The sequence below is a fragment of the Monopterus albus genome, unplaced genomic scaffold (assembly GCF_001952655.1).
Source record: "Monopterus albus unplaced genomic scaffold, M_albus_1.0 scaffold207.1, whole genome shotgun sequence".
Taxonomy (NCBI): Eukaryota; Metazoa; Chordata; class Actinopteri; order Synbranchiformes; family Synbranchidae; genus Monopterus; species Monopterus albus.
The window spans coordinates 130,310-136,545 of NW_018128087.1; the positions used below are offsets into that span (position 1 = coordinate 130,310).

The 6,236-nt window shown below is 39.3% G+C and overlaps 1 protein-coding gene across 5 annotated transcripts in view; it reads left to right on the forward strand.

The window, feature by feature from the left end:
• Positions 1–6,236, forward strand: part of znf469 (zinc finger protein 469) — a 195,997-nt gene that overhangs the window by 84,851 nt on the left and 104,910 nt on the right. The window lies entirely within an intron of this gene.

A 6,236-nucleotide genomic window follows, 5' to 3' on the forward strand; every position in this document is an offset into this window, starting at 1 on the left:
GTTTATGGCTGCGGCTGAAGGCCCATCCAGCCATGGCTAGTCATATTGAGTTTGCTTTAATATTAATAGATTAAAAAATAATAGCTGATGTTATTGGAAGACTTACTAGAGCATAAGGTAGCGATTGAATGGAAGATGTGCCATGGACTCACACAGTCATGGATATGAATAGATTGGTGTAGTGGATTGTTTTTTTTCCTGAAATAATATGGTCACGAAAGTGAGGGAACATCAGAGGAAACAGAGCGGGGCGCTTACAGGGAATGATACATTTGTAGATATACTGCAGTTTAAGCAAGCGATTTTGCCAAGCCAAGCCCAGGTTGATAAATCTGTCAGCAGCACAGTCAGACTGCACAGATCTGGGTTACTGTAGGACTTGACTCTGCTACTCTTCAGCTGGCTTGGACCTCATCCAGAACCTCATACTGCTGGAGCAGCTCCAGGCCTCTGGTCTTTTCTTTACCCAGCCTCAGCCTACACCCTTGCCACCACTAGCCGGACATCCTCTTGGCACTGTGCCTTGAAACTGTAGTTTCACTCTGTGGATGGTTAAGCTTCAGTCCACTAGCCTTCCTGCCTTTTTCAGAATATTACAGCTCTTTGCTAACTTCTCTGTCTCTCCTCACCAAATCTTTACCCTTAAGCCAGCTCATGCCCAAATATCATTTTTTAAGGACAGCCATGGAAGGACCTGTGGGTATTACAGACCAAAACAGAGAATGCAATACTGGTACTGCCTAATATATTTCCACTGGCTCTCCTTTGTAGTTTTTTTGAGGTATACCAGAAACTCAGAACAGTTTATCATTGTCCTCTGTTGCACAGCCTTGACGCCACATTTAGAGCCAAAGCAAGATTCTCTGTTGGGGACTCTGGTTCTAAATTTTGGGATCTGTCAGTTAAAGTCTGGTCACACTCTTATTTAACCTGTGGTGAGGTTCTGGTCCTATTACAGTCCAAGAGGCCACGTGGCCACTCAGTGGTTCAGCTCATTGTGTTCTGGTGGTTTTCAGACCTTGGTCCTCACATTTGATGGCAGCACTGTTGTTTGTCTGGCCACGGCTTCATGCATGCTTTCCATCTGTAGGCTCTGTTTCGGAAAAGTTATTGGTCTGTGGTAATTTGCATTATATGTATTTTTTTCTGTCTTCAGACTTATCCAACAGTGATTCAATGGAGATACAATGCTTCTATCGTAGCCCATCAGTTAAGAGTTAAGTAGAGGTTAGAGAACATTGCTCATTTATCATGTAGATAAGGGTCTAGTTTAGATTATTATCTGACAGTCTGAAACTGAAACTATTCAAGCTGTAATTGGATGTTTAATCTTCCTCAGAAGCCTGTGTTGACTAGAAAACATTTCACATTTTTAAATATGGCCCAGAACAATTATTAAGTTCTTTAAGGAAACTGTATAAGTGAAGTCAGCTGTGTCAAACGTACAGTAAGTGAATATTAAGATTTCTCTAAGCTCGGGCGAATGTGGCACCCTGACGGCAGGTCACAACCCCAGCTTGTCAACTTCAGATGCTAAGATGGGGATTTCAGGTCAAGTGCATTTTAATTGATGATTTGTAGAATTGTTTTAGAGAAGGGTCCAGTCAATAACTACTTTGCTTTGCATGTAAAATGCAATGGTTTTGTACATAACCACATTACATTATCACCACTCTGTGATTCACTAAATGCCACTGATGCCAATACTTCAAGAACATTAAATTTATGTAATGGCAGCTGGCTTTCTAAAATGAGTATGGCTCACTGTTTTTTATCATATAATATATATATAAATATGCTGATGTAATCTGTACAAAAGGCAGTGATCATCTTCACATATTCCTTGTTAGACAGCAAAAGTAGACAGTTGATGTCAGGTTACAATTTGTATTTCTGTTCTGGGTATTTTTGGCTCTGTTTAGATCCACTACTGTAAGATGTCTTTCTATGGTATACACAGACTGAATAGTGATGTCTGGAGAAGCCGCTGTTTGACAGGAAACACATCATTTAGAATGCGATTCTCTGCAAGTTTTGTGCACCTCTGCTCTCGCTCGCAGAGAATTTGACAGTAGAAACTGTGAAATCAGAAAAGCTTAGAGTGGAGATTTCAGGTATTTTTTTTTCTTTCTTTCTGCAAGCCTGATGGTACTGGCAGTATTGACAGGGCTGACAGCATCACAGTATTGTGAAATTCTCAAGGCAGTTCACTGAGCTATAACGGTTCATGTTGGAAACACCTAATCCTCCCGGTGACACTGGCTCTGTGAGATGTGAGAACCCATTCAAACCTCTGTCAAGCCTCTTTGAATAGCAATCACTGCATTAGATGGCAAGTGGCTGCTGCCATTCTGATTCAGTCATTAAATGGGCCGTTACTGCCATGAAAAAAACTGCTGACTGCATAAGAGATATGTCAGCACTTGATCTCTGACCAGGAATCCTCCATCGTGTAAGAATGAGTTGACAAGTGCTTGTGTTTTTTAAGATTCTAACATATTTTGTGTTAAGCACAAACACAGCATTGTGAGTAGAATAATACTCTACCGCCCCAATGAGTAAATGAAAGGCTAATACTCTGTTGAACTCACAGGTCAAAGCTACAGGGCTTTGTCTGAGTGGCCTTTTAAATCACACTTAAACTGATCTTGTCCACAGGGCGCTGTATAGTAACATCCATAATCAGTGTTGGAAGGTGACTTTTGAAACGTAATAGGTTACAGATTACTAGTTAAAATATAATAAGTAATATAACTACTTTAATTACTTTATTAGAGTAATGTAACGTATTAGATTAGATTACTGTTCTAACAAATGTTTTAGACTGGAAAGTAATGCTGAAAGGTCATACAGTATGTAGCTTACTGGATGGGCACACAGCAATAAAGCTAAATTACATCTTGAGCACACAGAAATAACGTGGTGGGGCAGGACTGTGGTTACATTAACTTACATGTAGGTGTTTCCTCAGGCTGTCAACCCCGAGCACTTTGAGGCTGACAACACTATCAGGGCTGGTGAACAAGCCTTACTCTGTACTGTAATGTTAGAGCCCTTTTCTGATTCCAGGAGGAAAATATTGTTGAATTTCCAGCACTGAAGTGTGGTCTTGTCAACCATGGCCACCAGCCTTGGTGTTGTCACCTAGTCACAACCAGGCAGGGCAGACTCAGGTTGTTTAGAGCGATGCACACTGATTTGATTGGCAGAAGGGTGGTGCAAAGTCAGACAAGTGAACTAGTCAAGAACAGCCCTCAAAATTTGAAGGCATACTACCAAATGAATGGAGCCCATCTAAATGTAGAGACAGCTTCTTGTAAACCATTGTAGCCTTGATGGTGTTGCATTCAAATTTGTCCCAGCGGGTTTGCTGGTTGTCCAGAAATATGCCATAAGAAGACATTCGTCCACAGTGAAAAGATGCAAAGCACCAGAATGAATGTTCTAAGCTTTTAGTTACAACTATTTTGTAACCTAATTATTGTAACTACTGTAGTTAGATGTACTCTAACTAGTTACTCCACAACAGTCTAACAAATCTAACTGTACATATGCTTGTTGTCGGTGTGTTTGGCTGATTTATTATGTTCACAGACATATTTGAGCAATAAGGCAGTAAATTCTGATCTCAGCCAAGATGTAGTGTTTGTTTTTTTCTGCTACATTATCCACTGCATTTCCTTTTTCCTCTATATGGTGGTTTAACAAACATCCGAAATATAAATAGCATTATGAACCAAATATTATTACAGTGTTAAAACATCATCCTATTATGATGTCTGGACACTGGGAAGATGACCAAAAGCTGACAACTGTGCAATAAATTTAATTAAATCAGGTTTCTATTTACTGTAGAAATGCTGTGCATAAAATGAGTCAACCCAGTGTTGAATTCTTCCTACCAGACACTGCAAAAAACTAACTGACCATGGTTACCACTGTACTGTAGCTGAAAGAAGTCCTCATAAGAGTGTTGATACTGTCTGTGCTCCTAAATGAAGGAACTGAAATTCCTATTTTCTGTGGATGCATCCGTCCGTGACTTGCATGAACTGTCTTTTAAGGGCACTTGTTAGCAACAGAAACAGCACAACAAGGACATCCACAATCAAAAATATGACTTAGCATACTGTAGCTTTAACAAAAGCACTGTATGCTATATGCAACCAGCACAAAAAAGCACCCTGTGAATGGACACAGGTGTATGTGTGTGCACATGCTACAGGTTCTATCCACTGATTGCGCACAACATTTAACAAGGCCTCCTTGTTTTTCCTATCTGCCTCAAACCTGTATGTTATATGAACTATTATTTCAGTTAGCTTTCCCTGCAGTAAAGTACGTGGCTGAAAAGAGGACGGATTGGGTTGATGAGAGGCAGCAAGTGAAAATGGGTAAGGGATAAAATAGAGCCACTGAACGAGGGAAACAAAGACGTGGGTCAGTTGAAGTCAGCGAATGTCAGCACGTCCAAATCAGACACCGAGTCATCACCTGTGACCTTGGCACAGTTGGATTTGAAGTTCTGAAAACAGCAAGTATGCTGGTGAAGAAAAGAGAGATGGCCTGTCCTAAAACCACCACTAGCATGTCATTATGATTAACTTTGTTTCTCTTGAATTTTATTTTTTCAGTGCAAAGAATTCAGAAGAAGTTAAAACTCTGTTCTTGTGTTTAATTATAGCAAACATAAATATACACATTACATTATTAGCTACAGTATATCTAGGTTTATTTAGCAACATATATTTTGCAGTGTAACACTTCTTATTTTGGGACTGTGTGTGTGAGAGCTCTCTCCATTTGTTTTCTCTGTGGTTTGGTTTTGAAGCATTTATTGATACAGGTTGTTTGTAGTGTGTTTGGATTTAGACTTGTCAGGGTGTTTCTTTTTTTTTCTGCTGATATTTCTAGAAATTAGTTATTAATATCAGTTGTAACTGTTGAGCTTTGGAGTGTTCTTTTAGCTCTTAGAAGTGATTGTTAAGGGTTTGGTGAAAAGCTCAATGTTTACATCTGTTTGACCACTTTGTGGCTGCCAACTTGCTATTATTCTACACTTCACCATATTTTTATACAGCTTTAAAGTCACTCTGAAATCAAAAGGCATTGTCACTGTGTCATCCAAGATTAAATATCAGCAACATGCCCAGTATTACATAGTGTGCTGCCAAGCACACAGAACTTGATTTACAACTCTAACCAAGACCTTAAACCTTTTTTATGAAGTCTATAGAAAAATGCATCAAACAATGCACAAAGCGTCTAATTGTGAGATATTTTAGGAAAGTGCTGCTCTGCTGTAAAGTAGTAGGTGTGCTAAGTCATTCCTAACCATTTAAATTACAGGTATATTCACATTATAATTGAACAATTTAACTTAGAAATTCAGCATGAAAGTAACAAAAGCAGGACCCACACTGTGAAACCACAAATTGTAATTTTCACACTTCTTTTTTTGTACAGATCAAACAAACAAGCTATAACATGTTAATTTAATGTGAATTTAGTGGCACTGGTAGGTGGATTTTTTTAAAACCTTCAAACAGAGTCAGAACTGTTGCCCCTGTTTTCAGACTTCAGAAGCATAACTTTATTACAAAGTATTATCAGAAATACAAGGAATTTGACTCCAGCCCAGTGGCCCTCGATGTGCACAACAATAAAAACAGAATAAATACATACTAAGCTAACCAGCTCTGTGCTCAAGCTGTATACTGAGACAGAGAGATGTGGGAGTATAGCATCTGTCTTCTCATCTAACTTTTGGAAAGGCAACTGTATTTCCCAGAATGTCAAAGTGTTCCTTTGGGTCCACATTTAGACCTAACTGCCATTTCTTATACAGATTTAACACAATCACATCGGTGTATAAAGCTAAAAATACTATAGCCTTTGTCATTACTACCATGTCTGCCTACACAATCACTGTACAATGTAAATAACAAAATCAGTTTCATTTCTAGCTTGTTTTTTTTTTTTGTTTTTTTTTTGCTGGTTACATTATACCCATGACCAACTGTGGAAGTGGTTTGAGTATTGACAATTAGTGCATCAACGCTTGGGTGCATTTCCATCTGGATCTTGAGATGGTTAAGCACTAAAGCCAACGCATGTTACACACAGTATAGATACCGGCTTTCATCAAACTCGATATGACAGTTCTAGGTGAAAGGTTATCCAATCAGAAGCTTTGTCCCGCCCCCAAGCCCCCCCACCCTCCACCCTCCCCTCCC